The sequence below is a fragment of the Castor canadensis genome, chromosome 5, assembly GCF_047511655.1.
Source record: "Castor canadensis chromosome 5, mCasCan1.hap1v2, whole genome shotgun sequence".
NCBI classification, from domain to species: domain Eukaryota; kingdom Metazoa; phylum Chordata; class Mammalia; order Rodentia; family Castoridae; genus Castor; species Castor canadensis.
The window spans coordinates 5,085,824-5,108,965 of NC_133390.1; the positions used below are offsets into that span (position 1 = coordinate 5,085,824).

The 23,142-nt window shown below is 44.0% G+C and overlaps 1 protein-coding gene across 1 annotated transcript in view; it reads right to left on the bottom strand.

Moving 5' to 3' along the window:
* The window catches only part of Pcp4 (Purkinje cell protein 4), a 52,196-nt gene that overhangs the window by 25,983 nt on the left and 3,071 nt on the right, over positions 1-23,142 (bottom strand). The window lies entirely within an intron of this gene.

Sequence of the window (23,142 nt, forward strand, 5' to 3'; positions counted from 1 at the left end):
GTTACTTTAACTGAGATGGTTGTAGTCATGAACTAGGAAAAGATCAATCCCAGAAGTGTGGGCTGAAGGTGCAGCCTGCCTCCCTTGTCCATGTCCCCTGCTCACTGACCACAGATCACAAGTCACAGAGAAGCCAGACAAGGGGCTGGTATTGATTGAGCCTAACTTCATCAAAAATACGATGGAGACAGCCAAGGCTTTGTGCCAACTGTAAGGAGGTCAGAAACTTGCCTTTGTCCCGGATCACACTGCTGTATTTTCATAACACAAGGTCTTCTTGGTAACTACATTTAGTCAACTAAACAGACCTTATGCTGGTAGGCAACTCATGTGGCTGAGTCATTTCTTCTGTGATTTGTTATGCCTGTCCTCTGCGTTTTCATTTTAACAGAATTATAAAGAATTTTAAGGTTGGATTTGAGTCTAGGATAGGTACTCTGGAAGTTGGATGCTCCGGATGTCTGGGAGTTTGTATGAAATGAATCACACATGTAACAAGGCACATTTCCTCAAAGCTTAACTTGATCTTCCTAACTGTTCTAGTCCATGAAGGGAGGTATGTTTTACCAATCCAAATTTTTGGTCAGTTTTGGAAAGTATACTTGGACTTGAAAAACATTGAAGTGATTAGAAAATCTCTAACTTTCAAGAGAAGGAAACCAAGCAGGTGGGGAGCACCATTTGTCCAAGGTCACAGAGCTGATGTGGCAGGAGCCTGGGCTCCTTGCCCAGAGGAATTGTCATTGGGACAGAACTACAAAAAAAAGGGCCCTCGACAGAGAGATAGTCCCCAAACAAGGAGACTATCAGCGACCTTCATGAAGGGATAAGCATTGCCTCAAAATTTAGACTTCAGTCCAGAGCTACAGCGTAAAAATGATCTCAGAACAGTAATGATCAGAGCCCCTTGCTATTCAACAGGGTGATGAAAAATTCCCGGTTCTTTGGTTAAAGGTGATTTATAGTGCGTGGAGCGTCAGATGAGTGTTCATAGAGTAAATGATAAAGGTATGCGTCCATAAAGTTCACCATCCCATGGATGCTTCCAGCCACGTGCACACAAGAGGCTGGCCAAGCAAGTACATGCCCAAATATCACCAACACTGCTCACCCTGCTTCCTGGTCATTGTGGATGCAAACTCCAGCCAGGTTGGGGCGCTCTGTGCCATTCTGCAAGGCAAGAACCTCTCACTGGCAAGATGGGGAGCAAAGATGACTTGTTGCAAAACTCACAGAAATGCTGGCGCCTTCTTTGTATTTAACTAGGAGTGCCTTTAGTTTCCTGCGCACTAGACCTGCCCATGTTCACACAGAGGTAGGATATCACGGTCCTCAGCCACTCATCAACAGTCCCTGCCATGGCAACCCTCCATATCCTAAAGGAACTTGTAATATACATTGTTTTCATTAACATGATTCTTGCATATCGCAGAATCTTGATAACATGATTCTTGCATATCGTAGATTCACATGTCCCTTTCTACCTGTCGGTCCTTATTCTATGTCTCCTGTGTTCTTCTGTCACACAGAGCTGGTAAGTTCATGACACTCGATGGAAATCTGACTACCACTGAGCTGAGCCAAATTAATGACACAGAAGCTTCAAGGTGGCAAACGACTCTGCTATCTAAACCCTTCCCTGCATAATTCATAGATGGCAAAGGAAAATAGAGAAAATTCTGCAGGATAAAAGGAGGGTGTTTTAGAGTAGAATAAAGTCAAATTAAATGGAACACAAGTACAAAATAGGTATGGGCTCAGCCACTCTTTTTTTGGTGTCTTAAACATGAATGCCTTTCAAATGCCCTGAATGCTACCTCACTCCATAAAAGAGTACTTTTTAGAAACCAGAGGAAGACCGAAATGAAATGTGCACAGGGAGAAAAGGACTCATTCTTTCTGACTTCTAAGACAGGGTTTTTGTGTCAGGTCTTATTTGATGGAAGTAAAATGAAGCTGGTAGATGTCAAAGGAGATAGTGTTTTGGATCAGAAAATGGTCCTGACAAAAAAGAACTAGTCACTGAAAGCATTTCATTTCAGAATTCTTAAAGACTTGGGAACATTTTTGTGGGAAGGGAGGAGACAGTGGGGAGCGGTACCTGAGAGCTGCATTATGCCTAGAGTCTAGTCCTCACACACCATGAGGTGACAGATTTTCCTGAACTAGGCTGGGTGTTGGGATGATCACAGATCAGGTCCACTGCTGAGGCCAGGCCCTGAGGCTCTCCAGCACCACTGGCTTAAGTGAATTAGCTCAGCACTCCAAATGAGGTAGGTGCACTCGTTATCCTTATCAGCATCACGTTACCAGTTGTGCCCCAAGGCACAGAGAAGAACTTGCTCATGGACACAAGCTGCGAAGTGGCAGAGCCAGAAGTCAAACCCAAAGACCAGGCCCCCAGTTCTTCCTTTTGGCCACTGTGCTGGAGCATCTCTCACCATTGTGTACCACATCCCTCCTGAGGGCCTCACCAGCAGGAGGGAAGTAATGAGGAGGGGAGACTCAAGCTTGTCTGTTAAGATGACTTTATCAGCACCTCCAGGCTGGGAGTTAGCAGGACAGTGACTTATGGGGGAAAGTAGTCAAACCAGTCATTAAGAGGTCCGTTGTAGAAAATGTTGTGACTTTTGTTGCTTAAGTTTAAAAAACACAAGCAGTAGAGCTGGGTTATGCTGAAGTAAATGGATGGATAGGTTAGTGGATAAGTGGGTGGATGATGGAAAGATGGATGGATGGATGAAGAAAGGGAGGGTGGGATAGATGGAGAAATGGGTGAGTGGGTGGGTGGGTGAGTAGAGAGATGGATAGGTGAGTGGGTGGATGGGTAGATGAATGGTTGTATGAATGAATGAATGGGTGGTTGGATGGATGGATGGATGGATACAGATCATTCTCTAAAAGACCATGAGGGAAAAGGCTCTTTTTTCATGAGATAATAGACATTCAGGCCCTGTACAAAGAGACTGCCTTTTCTCTGTACCTCACTCTCATCCCCAAGGGAGTAAACATCTGGCTTCTCCCTCAACCCTCCACCCCCCAAACCATGACCTCATCATCCAAAACTCTATCCTCTCCACTAGTTGCACCTCAAAAATATCATCTATCATAACTGAACTAATAAGTAAAGTCAAGTGCAAAATGGCAAGGACACAATAAACTGACTTTAGAGCAACACTGATATGATATTCCAGAATTGTGAGCACTTTCCTAGAAAATCAAAAATGATTCAGTGCTGTCCTGAATATCGCCACCATGTTGTTCAGTTCACATATCATATAATTTAATGTTAGAATATGCAAAAAGCATATTCCCTAGGTAGATACATGGCCACAATTATCATGTCAATGAAGATATGAAAATTGTGCTGTCAGAATTGTGTAGAAAACCAAGCACTGGTATGTGTGAAGGTTTTAGAATGTACTCTTTGATAGCTTTTTGTCAGCAGAAATCTGCTTTGATATTTTCAGAGGATCTAGAGAATGAGTCAGTTGTCATGACCACTAAGAACAGCAGAGGCAAATAGATAGATAGATAGATAGATAGATAGATAGATAGATAGATGGATAGATAGATAGATAGACAGGTAGATAGATAGATTAGATGGATGGATGGATGGAAGGATGGATGGATAGATAGATAGATAGATGATAGATAGATAGATAGATAGATAGATAGATAGATAGATAGGTAGATAGATAGATAGAAAGATAGAAGGCTTTGCTTACTGTCTTTACCATGGGCAAAGGACTTAGAAGCCTAAAAGTCAGAATGCATCTCAACCACAACAAAACCAGCAGTGTTAGACCTCCTCCTACTTCTGCTCCCGGGAGAACCCCACCAGTCTTGAAATCTGCCCTCTATCAAAGTACTCAACACAGATGGTTCCATTCAGGTCCTTTCCTGGTCATCTCCAGCTCCACCCCCACCCTACTTTCATAAAACACTCCGGTTTGGGACCCCCCACAATACTTTGTGCCCTACAGACATGGCATCTTCTTCACCCGTTCCTCTTCAGTCATCTGAAGCCAGCCCTGTGTCTTTCTTCCATGGGCACACTGGCCCTCCTTCTTCAAACCTATTAAAGCAGTGTCCCTGTTGTCATCCCTCAGAGAGTCTGCTGTGGGACAGCGTATTCCATTCAGATTTCCCTTTATGAGAACAAATAGTAACACTACTTGGCTCTTTAGAATGTAAGCACATTTTCCTCCAAATGACCAATTTCAATATTGTCCTTATTTCATGATTAGGACATGCCAAATATCCACGTAAGGACACAGCACATAGTTCTAGAATGGCAGCATGAAAGTCATCTTTTGCTCTTTGCCACATTTCTGGCATGCATGGATACTGTGAAATCTGTTAGGGCCAACGGAAGGACACGGGGACTTGGCAGAACCATGGCTCCAGATTCTCAATCTCACAGGCTCACCAAGTGACTCACATGGCTCAGATAGGGAGGGTTCCTTTCTCATCAATCCTTACTAATAAAAATACAGCAGTTCAGAATTTAATAAAACCTCAGTTTAAAGGAACCTAAATAACAACTGATATATAAAAGATCTTTGTGCCTTTAAATGTTCCTTCAGAAATCTAGTATGTGCCAAGTACCCATAAAAAGCTAGGAGAGATATTTAAAGATGTAGCCTCTGAAGTAATTTTTTCCTGACAGTCTCATTGCACCAAGACCTGCAGGAAAATAACAAAAAATATGTCTTAGTCTGGGTTTCCCAGAAAGCAGAGCCTGAGGCAAATGCTACAACTTTGTTAGAGACAGGGATATAAGGAGTGAGGGAAAAGGATGGGAAGGAGGGGTGGAGAGGGAGCTGCTAGCAGGATGCTTTTGTCAAGCTAGTCATTCTCAGGTGCCACCAAGTGTTGACCCTACAGTCACCTAGGAGCTGTATAAGCTGTGTCTGGGGATAAACTGGGTTGGGGGGAAACTAAGGAGTTATCCGACAGCTCTTGTCTCTCATTGATCCAAGATGCTCTACAGAGCATCGGTTCCCAACACATTTGGACTGTGCACAGTCCCACACTTGACATCCACCTGGGGTCGATGCGGAAGCCCCAGGGCAGGAGGAGGAAGCGCTTGTGTTTGGCACAGGCAGATGAGAGGCTGTTGCTGTGCTCCTGCCTGAGCCGCCACTGAACTGGCCACCACAAGGGTCCTCGCAGACAGGGTCTGCAGCGACACATGACAGGTTTCTGACTCAGCACACAAACTAGGCTGGGGAGCAACTTCTTTTCTGATCAAGTTGCAGAGTCAAGCACAATCCCTTTATGGTTGTTTCCCTGATTGAACAGATCATACATTTGAATCCATTTCTCCCTGGGTCTTCAGCTTAGATACATAATAGAAAGTATCAGAGGCCCAGATCCGACCATGGATGCAGCTCATTCCTGGTCCCTTTGCTTTTGTCTTCCATGAGTCAACCTGGACTGAGTCCCAAGGGATCCGTGGAGAAGGGCATGTCCAACTACTGGGGCTGGTTCACAACCTGGAAGGGCAAGGAGAGTAAGCCACCCACCAAACATGGAAGGAAGTGCTGAGCACCCAGAACAGCCTGGATCAGGGCCTGGGTGTGGGGCTCAACTCACACTGGCTCATTTGTAGAGAGAGAGGCTCACATCTAGAGGGGGAGCACGGGTCACTGGCTTCCTACCACCCTGCATTAACAATCACTCTCAATGCCCTCCCTACCACGAGGAAAGATGGCCATCGCTGACTCCTGCTGGCCTCATCTCAAGATCCTTCCTCAGGAGATCTGTTCTCCTTGTGCCCCTCAGTGACAGTATATCCCACAAGAGCCATCGCTGGGGCTGACCACAGGCAGCTTCTTGAATGAAGAGAAGGGATATCCTTCTGCTTGCTCCAAATCACCCGTTAGCATTTCATTCTCTGTTCCCAACACCTGACTTCTGTTGGTCCCTGTCTACCAACTAGCTGCAGAGATTTCCCAAGGCAGGAGAGACCCATCCATCTTGTTCTCATGGTGCCTCAGAAGCGCTTGTTAGCAAATGCTGCTTTGCATTTTCTCCTCAGCTATCTTTCTCTGTGCTGCTATCTTCCTCAGGCTGCAACACCCGGATGTTCACATTTCTATTGGTTTTAGGGTTTATAAAGCTCCCTTGAAATGGCAGCAGACCGACTAACCATCCCTCAGATGAGTCGTAAATAAAGGAAACTTCACAATCTGCATGTCTTTGCCATATATTTACTGTGCTTGGAGCCCGGGAAGGCTAGGCCATTGCATACTCTTTGCAGAATCAATATCCAACACAGGAGAGACATCAGGTGGAGAAGAACCACCCCAATTATCCCAGCAAGCCTTCTAAGAGTCTCTGCTTTCTTTTGATCAGTGTGTTTATAAAGAAACAAAAAGGCATGTTCCTATGGCATTACAGTTAATATTTTATTGACGAAGAATCTTGAGTCTCTTAGATGATCAGACTCTAAACGAACACTGGAGAAAAACCACAGCAATTGCACAGAGACAGAGCAGCAGCTGGGCCGACCAGCAGGTAGTTGATGAGTGCTAGGGCCACCGCGATCATTAAGCAGGTGGCTTTTCAGCAACATCAAAAGCATGTCATTAAAGACGACTTTCCAATCAAAGCCCCTGGATTCATCTGAAGAGCAGGAGAGACTTTTATGCCAACATTTTGTGATAAGGACAAGACAGATCAAATTTTTAACCACTGATATTTTTAAATCATCTATAATTCTTCTAACAACACTCCACAAATTAAGCATTACAAGTGCCACTAATTGAATTCCTAAAGCTGCAGAAATTAATGTCAAAAGAAAACTTCAGCTGGAAAGGTTTTAAAATTTTTTTGATTAAAAAAGTGATCATAGCTGGGTGCTGGTGGCTCACACCTATAATCCTAGCTACTCAGGGGCAGAGATCAGGAGGATCATGGTTTGAAGCCAGCCAGAGAAAATAGTTCTCAAGACCCTATCTCAAAAATTCCTAACACACACAAAAAAAGGGCTGGTTAGCCCTTTTTATACCATGAGCCATGGTGTAAGCCCTGACTTCAAGCCCCAGTACTGAAAAAAAAAAAAAAGAAGAAGCAGATGATAAGGGAAGACCATGCACGGGAGGAATAGGGAAAGGGAAGGAAACCTAAATCTTGAATGTGGTTGATGTGCTCACTGTAGAGGAGAGAATATAGTAATCTTAAACTGGCAGAGGCCACTATGGAAAGAAGACCAGGAAGTAGTGAAGAGGTCTGGCAGAGATGAACCAATATGGTTTGCAATACACAAGTGCATGGAACCAATGCTAGGAATCTCTCTGTATAGCTATCTTTATCTCAAACTAGGAAAAATGCCATGTTTTTCTTATTATCTCTTATGTTTTCTCTTCAACAAAATCAGAGAAAAAGAGGGAACATGTTCTGCTGCAGGGGGAGGTGGCCCAAATAATGTATACACATGTGAGTAAATGTAAAAACAGTAAAATAAATTTTTCTAAAAGTGATATTTTCAATAACAATTCTAATTCTTCTTCTGCACTTTGGCTCTTACCTCTGAAAATCCCAAAGGCTGAAATCTGCCTCAAATACAGCATTGTATTCCTAGCACTTGTACCTGACCTTTATGTAAGGGAACTAACTGGCATTGTTGCAGTTTGGGAAACCACTTTTCAAGCAATTCACATTTTCAGTCCTCAAGATTGATTTGATAGAAATTCATCCTATACTTTATCCCACAGTCATATTTTTAAATTAGTACTTTTATTAAAAAAAATTAAAAACCTTCTTTGTGCCAATTTCTTTTTAAAAAGAATACTGTTTTCTATTCTTTTGTGTAGAAGTAAGATACGGTCAATGTGAAATTTTTGGAAAATACGTGCACAAAGAAGAAGGCAAGAAGAAAAACCACCTACAATTCAACAAATCAAAGTGAAGCCATGTGAACACTTCAACTATTTCCTTTCAGTCTTTTTACTGTGCAGGCATGCATAAATATAGTCTCTGTTTTACTAAAATGACCACATATAATTCCATACATATTTCAACTCAAAAAGTAATTGCTAGTCGATGTCCTCTGTGTGGAATTCTCTAATCTCATATATTTGATGATGTGAAATGCCCAAGCAATGCTGCTGAGCTCATTCAGAATAAACACCTCCAAGTGTTCAAATCTTACGGACCCAATGCCTGCCAGGGAAGCTACTTGGCTTTGCTTATTCAACTTTCTCAACAAACACTTACAATGACATGCACATTGCTGCCTGCTCTCTTTGAAAATAAGTGACATAAAAGGTTCTGGGTGGTCCTTAAAGCTGGCTGGAGGTCACCTCAACTTTTGCAGTGTTACAGACTGAAAGTCCCCTCCAAAGTCATGTTGAGGTTCCAGCCCCCAGGACCTCAGTATGTGACCTTATCTGGAGGTGGGTCTTCACAAAAGACATCAAGCTAAAATGAGGTTAGTAGTGGGCCCCTGTCCAATAGGACTAATGTCCTTGTAAGAAGGGACTGTTTGGACCCAGACACACATGGTGGGGGGAGTAGGTGGGGAATGACGTGAAGACTTGAAAGAAGACACCATCCACAAGCTAAGAAGAGAGGCCTAGAGTAAATCCTGCATTCATAGGTTCAGTAGTAATGGTTGAGGGACACCTTGATCAGGACTCTGGCTTAGCCACAAGTTTGTTATACTGTGTTACGGCAGCACCAGGAGGCTCCTGTGCAGACACCCATCTGTGAAAGAGCAGACTTCTGGGGGACTGACGGTGGCACTTGGGAAAGACCAAAGGCTTTGCTCTGGGTCCCTGGGGCCTCTTCTGGCATCCTGTCCCAGAGGAGAGAGGATGCTCGGTCCTCAGATCCCAGAGTACATAGAGGGAGAGGGTGTCAGCCTCCAGCACCACGTGGGCTGTGTGCACCCCACAAGGTGTGTGACCCTGTGGGCTCGGGTGAGTTCTCGCCTGACCCTCAGAGTTCTCGGAGGCCAGACCCTGTGTTTAGGCTAGAAAGGAGGAAAGTGCCCTCCTTGAGCCACGGTGCCCTGAGCTGTTCCTCCAGAACAGAGCTGGAGGTCTCCCAGCCATCCTCCCGGCAGCACTGAGTGGGTGGGACGGAGCCATAGGCGGAGAAAAACAAGGACAGCTAGGACCTTTGCTGGCCCCAAGGCTCATTTCCTGGTTACTGGTTGACAGCAGATGGCACTCTTTCGGGATGTGGTAAAACAGCCCCCTGGAGCAGAGGAGGGTCACAGTGTTTGCTGAGTGTCACCTAAGAAAGAGCAGAGGAGCCAGGCATGATGATGTATGCTGCAGCCCCAGCACTTGGGGGACAGAAGCAGAAGGCTCACAAACTGCAGGCCAGTCTGGTTTATATGTGAGACCTTGTCTCAAATAAACAAGAGGAGAAGCCCTCCTACCCCCGCTGTCTGAGATCCTGGGCTAGTTCACAAGGAGGAGCTTGGGTCACTCTCTGGCCATTTTGTCACATTCCTAACACTTCCTTATGAAGAACCTTTCAGCAATGGTAGCAGGACAGCAACACTCCCTTCTCTGCAGTTTCGCTTTCTGAGGTCCCAGTTACCATGGCCAACCAAAGCCTGAAAATATTGTAGTTCAATGAGGATTAAGATATTTTGAGAGAGAGAGCACATTTCCATAACTTTGGTTGCAGTATAGCCTTAAACCTGCTCTGTTTCATTATTAGTTACGGTTGCTTTCTCACTGTGTTCAACTTGTAAATTAAGCATTACCATAAATAAGGTAGATAGATAGGACAAGGAATAGATAGGACGTTCAGGGATGTGTGGCAGTCCTGGACTTTATGCCCATAGCCAGGACAGAGCTATGACGTGCGATCTAAAGTAATCACAACCCTGTTGTCAATACCGTGTGAGCACAGACTTCTGCATTGGCCCTGGTGAGATGAGCAGGTCCTAGGACTTAGAGCGAAGGGAAGAAAGTAACAACAAAAGCACCAAGGGACTTTTCAGGGAGATGGAGTAGTGGATATGTCAGTGACGCAACCACGCATGTCAAAATATATCAGCCACACATCTGAAAAAGGGTCAGTTTTGTTATGTATAAATTTTACCTTAAGAAGCCTGACTTTACAAACATGGGGCATGGGGGGAGGCAAGTGTCCTGGCTCAGCCTATCCATGGTATCCCCGCCCTGTCACACAGGTCAATGAACTTCATCAAGCCTCAGTTTCTGTTTCTACAAAAGTGGGATGGCAAGAGAGCTACGGCCCTGGATCATAGGATTAGAGGCCACATTGCGTGGATCTGCTCACTAAAGGGAGTCAGACAACAGAGCAATGGAAAAATGGGTTGAAAGAGAAAGGCCTGCTTCCTTGCCTCAGTATGCAACTTCCTGCTGGGTTAAGGTAGAGAGAAAGCATGCTGGGCTCAGCCATCAGAAGACTGGGAACAGCCATGGATCCAAAGGACTCTGTATTGCATTCCTCAGAGCCTAGGCTCCTCTATCTGGTCAATCTCTTCTTCATGATGAATTAAATTAAACATGTACCTCCTGTGGTTGTTAGGAGAATCCAAAGAAAAAATACTAATATTTGTCATCCCTCTTTCACAAAGGACACAGCCCCTACCTATGTGAGTCATCACATTCTTAATCCCAGTTGTAGGTTTCTGTACCTTGATTCTAGCATGGATACATTTGATATTTTGGGTACAAATCATGGCTAGTATTTTGGGTACAAATCATGGCTAGTATTTTTTCTAGAAAGGGAACACAGAGGGAAGTACTGACCAAAGGAGGGAGAAGTCAGTGACCCCGTCAAAACGTGTGCATCTGACGCAATCTGCAGACCGCCCCACCAGCCTAAGGTTAGAAAAAGAACACGTGAACCAACAAATAAGCACCTCCACTTATCCCAGTGATAGCTGGACTACCCTGACCTCAGCCGTCTTTGGAAACCACAGCGTTCTGTAAGGTGTAGAAGATACAGGGACGTAGTGTCACTATGCACCTTCTTCATCAGGAGAGATGCTTTTCTTTTCGCCCTACCATCTCTGCGGGCCCTCTGAGCTTGTGTGAGTTTTTGGGTCATCCTCAGAATAAAGGCTGTTGGCGTAAAGACCAAATGGTGACAGAATAGCAGCTGTGCCTGAGGAAAGACAGCAGTGGGCTCTCCGAGTGAGGCGCAGGTTCTCAGAAGTTTCCACAGTGCACCAGAAGGTGCCTGAGCCCAGCAGAGCAGAGAAGAATGGAAGAGATTTTCTTTCTCTCCCTGTTCCCAGAAGTGAGGCCTGATCAGCCAGATGCCAACAGTTAGAAAGAGGTCAGAATATTGTCAATAAAAGATAAATTCAATAGCAGAAATGAGACACGTCTGCAACTTTCTCCCTTCATGGCAGGTTTACCTGTGGAGAAGATGAGGGGACAGAGCCAACAGGCAGAGCTGGTGTTCTAGAACCAGATGAAATCTATAAACACAAGATAATCAATGTAGGTGCCACACCTGCCGGCCGTCCTGGACTCACGTGACTTTTCAAGCATTTTTAACATTGCAAAGGCCAGAGAAGCTGGCATAGGATCAGAAAACCCACATGTGGTCATCCCAGATTACAGAATCAGCCACAGAGAAAGATGCATCTTTTCTTCCCTGTCACCAGTGACACCAACATTCATTCCATTCCTCCATCCCATACCTGATAGACACAGCAAAATGCTAGCTGGGTGTAATCAAGTAAAAGATGGAGGATGACCAAAGATCCAAGACTGCTGAATGAAAATGTCCCAACAGCTGGGAGAATCCTGCCCTTCCCCCCACACCAGTCCCTACACAGCCACCCACATTGAGTTCCAAATGACTTTGCCCCTGACCTCACGGGCTCGCCCACAGCTGAGCCGATAGTCCGTTGCTGCCCTCGGCTTCCTCACTGAGGGAACACACAGGAGTGTGAGAAGAGGGAAGATACAGACAAAGCCTTTGCTTCCTGAGAGGAGCTCGCACATAGGACTGGCAGAATAAAGGATACTTCTGAGTTTGCCAAACGCTTCCTCATTTCTTCTCGCCATGATTCAAGGCTCTGTCTTCCAACATGAGCAGCACACAATAACAACAACCTACCCTCTATGGAACCGGTCCTGTGACCCACCATATCCTGTTTGGATCAAAGCAAAACAGGAGATTCTGAGTGGTAGAGGAATATTGTGTCATGCTAAGTAGGAGAGATGGAATTTGAACCTGGGCAGGCCAACTTGGAAGTCAGGGCACTTGCCACTTAGTCTCGTCTGCATAGAGGGAAAACACTGGCTTGAAAGATGGAAGATCTGGCTCTCAGGACAGCTTCTGCCAGCAGTGGTGCAGACTCCTCAGCCCATCTGGTTGCACAGTGGGAATTGTTGCCTACCCTATTTTGAAGCAACAGTGGAGAAATTCCTGACATCACAAAATTCTTCATGTAAGAGTATTGGGGCCATTTTAGGTAAAAAAAGATAGGATGAACACATTTCACAAGTCTCACCAAACCTGAGGATAAGGCACCATGCAGTGTGCAGAGTCAGTTCCAGTTCCAGATTTGTCGGACCCACTCCATACACCTGTGAGAACAAGCTCGGGCACCACGCAACCCTCCCTCAGGAACTAAGTCACTGTGCAGCTGTCCTGAGTTATGGCTCCCATGCTAAGTGAGTTTCAGAACTCTCACAAGAATCCTCCTCCTCCTAGGACAGCCAAAGCCCAGGCTTCTCACAGGGACTTCCTGTGATGAAATGCAGATGCTTCCTTGGCACTGTGGGGAGCCAAGTGTGTTTCTCCGAGAGGGATGTTCCAAGCTTCTGAAACTAGAGGCTTTCTTTTTTGGAAATAAGGAAGCAGCCAGATTTTTTCCCCCACTTAACTGAAACGAAAATAGCTTCAGAAAATGGTAGAAGACTAAGGTTGTATCCTTTTGGAAGTAAGGAATGTTTTGTCCTAAAACAGCTGTCACAGCTCGAGAAGTGAATTAAAACAGATTAGGGTCGGGTGCATGTGACTCACGCCTATAATCCTAGCTACTTGAGAGACTAAGATCTGGAGGATCACAGTTCCAGGCCAGCCAAAGCAAAAAGTTTTCAAGACCCCATCTGGGCTCAGTGACGTATGCTCATAATCCCAGCTATGTGGGAGGTAAAGACAGGAAGGATTGCAGTTCAGGCCAACCAGGGCGAAACACAACACCCTATCTCAAAAATAGCCTAGAGCAAAAGGCTGGAGGCATAGCTCAGGCACCTGCCTAGCAAGTGTGAGGGACCTGGGTTCAATCCTCAGTACAGAAAAAAGAAGAAGAAGAAGAAGAAGAAGAAGAAAAAGGCAGGCCAAAAGCTGCTCCGTGAGGACCTGACAATTCCTTTGCTGTTGGGGCGTACACAGTTGGAACTCAGGGCCTCATGTCTGTTCTACCACTTGATAGGGTGCTGCCTCCACCTCCTGCATAGCTGGGACCACCTGGGACCCGAAAATTCTTATGCTCTTCTCATGAAACCACACAGCCCCCACCACCATCACCTATGGACTCCAGCTGACCACCGTGTCTCCTTCATAATCGATGTTTGTTCATATTTCACTTTCAATCCAGAACTACTTGATGTCCTGCAAAATGAGCCCAGTACTGACTTAGTCAGAGGTTATCCCCAGGGACAGGGACATTACAAGTGGCCAAAGGTCACGCCACCTAATTGCTGCCTGGGTATACATGTAGATTCTGCACCAGTGTCACAGACCACTTCCCACACCTGATGAGGAGTGATATACTTTTAATCGAACAAGCTCACACACATCAGTCACCATCCCTGGACACTCAGGGAGAGGAGAGGAGGCCAGAAACTTTGAGCATAAGGAAAAGTCTTGGGACAAAAGTGACCATTGCATCCTTTCATCTGGATAAACAGTCCATACTCAGCAAGGATGCTAGGAATCAGAACTGGGGGGATTTTCACATTGGGTTAGAGTTTATCATTTATATGGCCTTAAAAATGTATATGTTCACACACACATTTAAGTGCTTTTAATGGATCCTGTTGCTGTGTCATCAAAGCCGTTCTCAGAGTCAGTCCAGCGTCCCTCAAACAAGCCGATTTCTCCTTCGATCATGTCACTGGTGTATTCCTCGTCAGGCTTAGGTGAGCATGCCCCCCTCCATTCATCGACTTCCATTGTCTGATTGGGGATTCCTTTTTTTCTTTTGGTGGTACTGGGGCTTGAACTCAGGCCCTCATGCTTGCGAAGTAGATGCTCTAACACTTGAGCCACTCCTCCAGCCCAGATTGGGCATTCCAAAAACCTCCACTTAACAAGGAAGAAATATAAGCATAGAAGGGCCCCAGACATCGCAAAGATAATGGTATTGTCTCATCAGCTTGGTTTCTTTTCCTTTCTTTTTCCACTAAAAAGCCATCAGGCCACCTGCCTTTCCCTAGGGCTGACCACATGGGAGGGTGAGTTGGCCGGCTGCAGTGGGCTCACACACAGAAGGGCCCCGGTTGAGTCTAATGCCCTGTGGTCACGTCTTAAATTCTTAATAATGTTGAATGTGAGGGACCATCTTTTCATTATTCACTCAGCCTCACAAGTTGTCACCATCTTGCCCCAAGCTCTCTTGGATGTCCCTGTCCTGAGCTCATCACCTCAGGAGAGGATTAGGGCAGAGGTGGAGGAAGGGATCGATTACAGGGCAGCTGCTTGCTTCTAAGTTGCCTCACTTCTGACGGGCTTCCCACTTCAGCCCATATCACACTTCCCTGCTGGAACTCTACAGGGACCTAGGAGTGAGAAGGGGGGTCCCCTGAGGCTCTGCTTGTACCTCTAAAGTGACATTAGGCTGCATTATATTTTTATCATGTGAAAATTCCAAATCTTCACCCAGAAGATTTGTAGGGGAAGGAACTCTCAGGGGGGTTTCTGCCAAGTCTGACTCTCAGCAGGGACTCAGAAAAAAAATGGTGACATAGAAATTCATAAGACAGTGCCCCCCAAAGGAAATGAATCAGCTTGGAAGGCAGGGAAGATTAAATCTAGAAGAAGAAAAAATAACTATGAGGTTGAAGGAACTATTTGGCGACGGTGCTTGACAAATTGCTACATCTATTTTAAGAAATTTTCTTCAAGAAAATTCTAAGCTGCAGAGCATTGCCGAAATAATATTTGAGATGGGGTACTGTATATATTATCTAGACATTTTGACAGGACTATGCAAATGTGAGAACAGAGCTATAAACATTGGCTGAGTCCATCTGAAAACTCAAAGAAAAGAAAATAGTGATAATGACCAAGAAGCCACCAGGGCTCAAGACCCAAAGTACACCATGATACCCCACCATGGGTCAACACTAACACTTATGCAAGAAGAATTACAGATGTGTTGAGATCACCTACAAATTTCTCACAATTGGAAGATACAATTTTCAAAACAAAACAATGGTACAGTTCCAAAAATATTATTGACTGTCCTGGTGTGACCTGCTTCCAAGGTACTGAAGGGAATTAGTTCACTTCCAACTTTTAAAGAAAGATATGAAAAGTCAGGAGAGCCCCAAAAATTCATTGATAAGAATAGAAAAATGTCCAATATATTTCAGGCAATGTTTATTCTAAGCAGTTTTTAAAAAACTACATGACCACATTAGGAATGTATCAGTTCATCAAACTTGAACATTACTAATATCTCCAATGGTTCTAAAATGTATGACTTTTAATGTACTGGATGTATTGTAAGAACTTTTGTAAATCCCACCAGGTATCCCCACCAGCACAACAATAAAAAAAATAAAATGCATGACTTTTAAGATCAACCAATAGTTACCATGGTGCTAATCAGAATATACCTTGTGCCTGCTTTCTTCGGAAGGGCTCCCCAAAACCTTGTCTCTCCTCCTCTCCCCAGACCTAACACTGACCTACTAATCACTGCTTCCCTGGCACATGGTTTGTACATAGAATGCACCTGCCCTCTTTGTGTAAGTCACAGTAGAGTTAATTTTATGTGACTCTAGCTCGCTCTCTCTCTTTGAGGGACAGAGACCATGTCTACTCCATCCTGAAGCACAATGTTCAATACATAATGGGTTGTCTATCACTGTAAGTCCAAAACCACGTGACAGGGACACAGTGTAGAAGACTTAGTCTCTTACAATTTCATGATCACGGAAGACAAAAAGAAATGTGACTGAAAAAATGTGTGTGCATGGCGGGGGCAGGGAGGAGAAAGTGATAAAAAATAAAAAAGTACGGTCACTGATTATACATGCAACAATGTTGACCATAGCAGGAACAAATATTCTGTGGGCAAAGTTTTCTAAGAGATTTTATTTGGAGGCTCAGAATGTGCTTTCTTATTTTAACAAAGCATGAAAGGGATTGGTCTACACCCAAAGTCACGAGATGGCCAGTTGGCAAGACAGAAGATATCTTTGCCCACAAAGTCTCCAGAACCCTTCTTCAGGAATAGTGAGGGAGACAAGAGTCAGCTTCTCCCTGTGTGGTTGGGAAGGGAAAAGAAAGATGGCAGCCTAGAAGCCAGAAGCCCTACAGAGACAAAGGAGACTCTCTCCTGTGAAAGAGAGAGTATCCTTTCACAGGAGAGAGTATCTTTGCCAAGATTTCTGTGGGGCTCTCTTTTTACTCAAGACTAAAAAAATATCCAGAACTGCTCTATTTTAACAGATTTCTTGTGCAAGTCGTAAGTAGAATTGAGACAAGTGTAGAAGAAAGTGGGTTAGATCCAGAACATGACAGAAAACAAGAACTTTAATCAGATAGGAAATGGGAAAGGGAAACCAAGACTGGCTTTTCCTCAAGGGCTCTGAGATTTCAAACAAGATTAATTTTAGGGCACTCAGTCCCCTATTTTAAAATGACCACTTTGAAGCCAGGCTCAGTGGCACATGCCTGTAGTCCCAGCTACTTGGGAGGCTGAGGCAAGAGAATCGCTTCAGACCAGGAGTTTGAGGCCAATCTGGGCAACACAGTAAGGCCCTGCCTCAAAAATATATAAATAAAAACTAATATACATACATACATACATACATAAATCACTTTAAGTGACAAATGTGACCTCCTCCAAGTCCTTGACCTCTAAGTGGGGCTATAGAAGGGACAGTCTCTCTCTAGGTCAATAGTCCTTAAGCAGGCTCACTACAGCCCAGGCAGGGGGAGGGCCACCACCTTCATCTGCACATGTTGTACACAGCACAACTCCAGGGGGCACCACCAGCACAGACCCGAGTGCTAGTGGGGCATTGTGAGGTGCTTTCACCATCACAACCACGCAGAGTGAAGAGAATGTAAGAGTTTCTTTTGATACCTGCTTCTGATCTAAGATCAACTCAAAAATCAGGTTTCATCAACACCTAATCGCTGGACTGCTGTGGACATCAACACTGAGTGAGGAGAGAAGAGGGAGAAGCCCATAACTGAGGACATGCATGCAGAATGTCACATGTGCCACACTGCAGTTCTTTGTGCTCCATAAAGAGAACTCATGGATTACACAGTCTGTCCTTAACTGAACTCATCTTCCATGGTAGGGAAGTGGCTTTTAATAGTTCCTACTGAATGGTCACATGCCATAGTACAGATGAGCCTGGAAGACATCATGCTACAAAAAACAAACCAATCACCAAAAGACCAAGTACCATCGAATTCCACATCTATGAGGTACCTATGGTAGGTAAACTAAAAGACACAGAAAGTAGAACGGGATTCCCAGGGGCTGGGAAAGAGGAAAAAGAAGAATTATTCAACCAATACAGTGTTTTGGTTTTGCAAGATGAAAAACTGCTGGATATCTATTTCACAACAATGTCAATACACTATCAAGTTGATAATGTGTGTTTTCACCACAATAAAAAAACATTCCTGCATAAGATCGTAGATTGTAAACAATACTGATTCTGCTGTTGTAAACAACGAGCAAGTAACTGGAACTCTAAAGAACACTTCTACTGTCAGAATGTCTTCATGAGCCCCAAGCCAAGCTCACAACTCCATCTATCCCCGTGGACTCAAATAGAAGGACTGTTACCAACAGAAAATGTGAGTTACAAATGTCTGTCTTCTCATCACTTACTCTCAGAAGTACATATCGTGTCCTGAAATGTTAGCGAGGGGTAACAAAACCATCACTATCAGCAAGATAGCTACAAGATGGCTCCTTTCATCATTACCTCATTTTTTTTCACTTTCCTTTCCATGTCTTCTTCAATTTCCCTTAATATAACAACACATTAGTCTCTGAGCATAACTTAAAAGTAAGCAAAATTTCTGTGCATATTTGACCAAAAATTTCCCTTGATGGGGTACACTATGAAAATCTTTGGAGACGCCTGGTCCAGAATGTAGACATCCATGGTCTTTGTGGGTACTGTGTCATGGTCCTGTCGGGGATCTGCAGGTGGTTGAGGAAGTCATTCAGAACATTGAAGAGTGAATCAAGGATCAATAAAGTAGAAAAGTCAGGCAGAGTAGGGACAGGAAGGACAGTGATGGCCCCATTGGGACAGAATCATGCCAAGTCACCTGCATTCTTCTGAGAGGGGACATAACCACAGTAGAGTGGTTCATTAAAGCTTTGCTTGTCACTGTTTCCACATTGAAATCTTTGGACCACAGAACGAGGTAAGGTTTGCTTAATGGAAATCTTAACACTGTCACCCATCTTGGATATGGTAAGTTCCCGTCAATGCAGCTGTCTATGGTGGGGTCTCAGCCACAGAGGAGCAGGGACCAGTCCCTGCATGCTCCAACACAGCCACGTGCATCCTCCAAGTTAGACCACCTAACTCATGGCATCAGGGATTTCTGGAGCAATGTGCAATAAAAAAAAGAAAACACTAGGTTCTTTGGTCTTTTTGCCAGACTCAAGGAAAAACACAATGATATTTTTAAAACCTCTAATGAAACAGTTACTTAGTAAGGAAATTATACATGAAACTACTTAATTACTTAAGTAATAATTAAGAAATTATACATGAAACTACTTAATTACTTTTTTATTATTAGAATTTAGCCACACGATGGACGGACATATGTATTGGTTAAAAAAACTTAGGTGAAGGGGATTTCCTTGTTATATTTTACTCCTATTTAGTTAAGATGATGTCTATGAAAAGCTGATGTGGGGCTGCATGTCTTTAATTCTAGCTCACTGAGAGGTGGAGACAGGAGGACTGCAAGTTAGAGGCCAGCCTAGGCAAAGGTAATGTTGAGAACCTATCTCAAAAACAAAATTAACACCTACTCAGGAGGCAGAAATCAGGAGGACTGTGGTTTGAGGCCAGCCTAGGTAAAACTCCATCTCAACAAAACAAGATAGGTGTTGTGGTACATGCCTGTAATCCTAGCTGCCTGGGAAGTATAGGTGGGAGCATCACAATTTGAGGCTAGTCCTGGGCAAAAAGTGCAAGATTCTATCTAAAAACTAACCAAAGCAAAAAGTTCCAGGAGCATGGCTTAGGTGTGGTAGAGCACCTGCCTCATATGGTGATGCTCAAACCCCAGTAACTACAAAAATTTTTTTTTAAATAGAGGACTGGGGATTTGGCTCAAGTGATAGAATGCTTGTGTAGCAAGCATAAGATCCTGGTTCAATCCTTAGCCCTGCTACATAAATAAATACATATACCTTGGGGAATGTTGGTTGTAAGAAATTGCCATAACTAGTTACTTCCTTGGGATGCTGGCTAACCCACAGGTGGTGCCATGGTGACAAAGGGGAATGACTTTTGTCATACCACTCCACAACAGGCTTGGATTTTAGTGTCAGTGTCAGGTGAAGTGTCATCACAAGCCAACCCAGTCCCCAGCTCAGCTACTGGGTGGTCATAGCACTATGACATTCGGAGCATGGATGAAGGGTGCAGGTGTGCATGATGAGTCCAAGACAGTGGACAGTGGGGCCCATTCTTCATTCTCCCTCCAGTGCCATGTGCAAAAGGTCTGAACGGCTCTCACTTTCCCCTCCTTCCCCTGGGATGCTCTGTAGGGGGATCCAGTGATTTGTGGGTGTTGATCCCCCTGCTTCTTGGTTCTAATGTCTCTCCCTTGCATAGGAGGCAGCAGGTTAATAGCAAAATATAGAATAATGGCGTTTAGTGCTTACTTGATTTTTCCACTGGCAAGACCATAAATCCGGCCAAGACTTTGTCTTTCAGATGCGGAATGACAAGTCACTCAGTGAGGTCCTGAGGCATAAATCTAGGGTACTGATGAGGCACAAACAGTACAGAAGCAGATCGGTGCCTGGAATGGGTAACACACTGTGTTGCTCTCCTGTAAAACCACCCGGAAGTGGGCCACTGATGGTGTGGTGGACTTGTGTTGGTCCATACACCAAAAGAAGGTGTATGGAACGTCATGTTTCTATCCAGTAAAGTGGAAAATTCGTCCTGCTCCACTCTTATGCCTTACTTCCTCCCAAGGACTGGAAGAGAGTGATAGTGGAGGCCTGGGTGGGCAGGACAGGGGACACCCTGTTACACCATGCAGGTGTGGGTGTAGACTCAACTTGGAAATGCCCCAAGAAAACAACTTCAGATTGATCCTTTTTTTGTCATAAATTGTCCTATAGTCCTACTTCAAATGTAAATTAACTTCAATGTTTAAATATTCAAATATACTTGAATTAAAATATTTTCATTACTTTTAACAGTATTATAATGATTGATGATTAATTTTAACTGTTAATTCAAATAGTTACATATGCAACTTGCTTTCTGTATGCTAGATATATTTTCCTTCCAGCAATATGCCAGAATTTACATCTTGGCTGCCTGATTTGAGGCCAAAAGCTCTCTAAAGATCTGTTTAGACTCTTTCTTATTCTCCACTAATCAGAGTCAAACTGCATTTCTATTTCAATATAGCAAACCCATATTCAAGGCATTCTGAGCTCTGCCTCCCTAGCTCCAGTCCCTAGTTTGAAATCCTCAGAACTTCTCTGAAGTAAGAAATACGGAAAGAACACTACACCTCCCACAGCTCTTGTATTTTTCCCAAATGTCAGGAGTTCTTTCTTTCTGTTGGGATTCTTCCCACTTTTTCTCCTTCTCTTTTATTTGCATGAGAGCTTTTATTTCATATATATACACACACTTACATTCCCCACTTAAAAAGATTTGAAAGGCAATCCCAGATTTCAAACCAGGAGTAAAGAACAAAAAGGCTTTGTCCTGTCCATATAGATCCCAAACCCAAATCCCAGCATTTATAGAACAGGGGGTTTTATCAGTCACAGGAACTGGTAATTCCACTCTGGGAAATCCGGTAGCTCATCTGGTAACTGGACATAAACCAGGAGCTGAACTGTGAGGCAGGCTCTGTGGACAACGTAAAACTGCTCCTGTCCAGAAGGTCACAGTCCAGGCAGGCTATTTCTAGTCAATAAAGCGCAACTGAAAACAGCATGATCTTCAACACTGTGCTTATAAAATAGCAGCCAAATATAATATAAATCAGTAACCTGCAGCCTCCGAAAGCCTTTTCCTCCCAGTGTGAAGTTCTTTCCAGAAAGTCGTTTGTTGGAAATTAATGGAAAACCCCCAGCTAAGGGCTTATGATGCTATCTGTGTGTTAAAATACATCAGTGTGCCCAGCTTACTAAGAACAGCAGGACCATAAACAAATTGCAAATGTCGCCACCTTTCATGAAGGGGCAGAGAAGAAATTACAGTGATAAGCGATAGCACAAGAGTGTGTCCCACATGAGCTCAAGGGACTTGCTGTTACAAAACCCTTGTTTTCTTTCCTTCTTGGCCACACTGCTCCACTAAACCTTTAATAAAATCAACTGTGAGTCACTTATTCCATTTTTCTTTCTGCAAAAAACAGTATACCTTACAGAAGAAAAAGTGAAGTTTGTGTTTTTTTTAAGCCCTCAGCATTCGTTATTAAAATGCAGGATGGAGATAAACAAATTTTATGGTAATGCATTGCTGTCCCCAGCCTAGCAAACACATTTCCATGCTTACCATTGACCTATTCCCTGTTAGGAAAAGTCAAACTTCAAATTCAAATCCCCAGATAGAGCATTGTGTGATGCAGCAAAACCAAATGGGTCTCACTGAATCTTTATGTATTTCCACTGTAGATGTACTTTCAGTGATTTAAAATTACCTAAGAAATTAAATTGTCTGCTGGGTGCAGTGGTGCACATCTGCAATCCCAGCTACTTGGGAGGCATAAGTATTGTGGTCTGAGGCCAGCCTAGTCAAAAAGTGAGACTCTACCTGAAAAATAGCTTAAAAAAAAAAAGAAAAACAAACAAAAAAAAGTCTGGGGGGTGTGGCTCAAATGGTAGAGCACTACCTAGCAAGCACAAAGCCCTGCGTTCAAAAACTAGTACCACCAATTTTTTTTTAAAAAGAAAAGAGATTGAATTTTCTTTTGGCCTTCTGTTTCTGGGCCCTTGGAGTCAGTTGCAAAATCCTCATTTTATGCATTTTACTCATAATTTACACTTAACCAGTAGTCTAAAGTGCACAGATCCTTACAAATCTAATCATCCATCAGTTTCAGCCCACTATGACATGATAAGCACAAAACCACAATCAGAATTCTCACCTGCTGTTTGTCTCTGCACTGGGTCACCACGATAGCTAACCATGTGCATCTCAGACCAACATTACATGAAAAATTGTAAATAATGGCTACTTTTGATTTAAAAAAACCCTAAAAAGTGTATGTGCTTTCTATGCCTCCACCACGAGATGTAAATGCAGGAAGCCTCTCCTTGGTCACCTTCATCAGGAACAAGACATTCACCACTTTCTTCTTCCCTTCAGATACATAGTGGGCCCTGCCTCAGTGCTCAGGGCAGATGAGTGTGTACAGATTTGCCATTGCAAGCCATGCCTTCAATAAACATAGGTCTTTCATTGAAGTTAACATCTAGAAGAAGCAAAGACCCTTGGCCCAGCCCCAAGCTGCACTGTCCCACCCAAGCCAGGGCAGAGGCAGAGCCCAAGACAGGAAAACTCGGGCATGGAGGGTGGGGAACTGCTCCTAAAGGGGTCCTCAGTCTAATTAATAGCTGTCACCTGACATATTATGTAACTGGGAACTAGGACCCCTTCCCAAACAGGGTGACAGGGTGTGTCATGTTTTAAATCAACTATCCAGATGTTTGCCTTTATGCTTTCAAGTCTTGCTCATGACTCTCCTAAA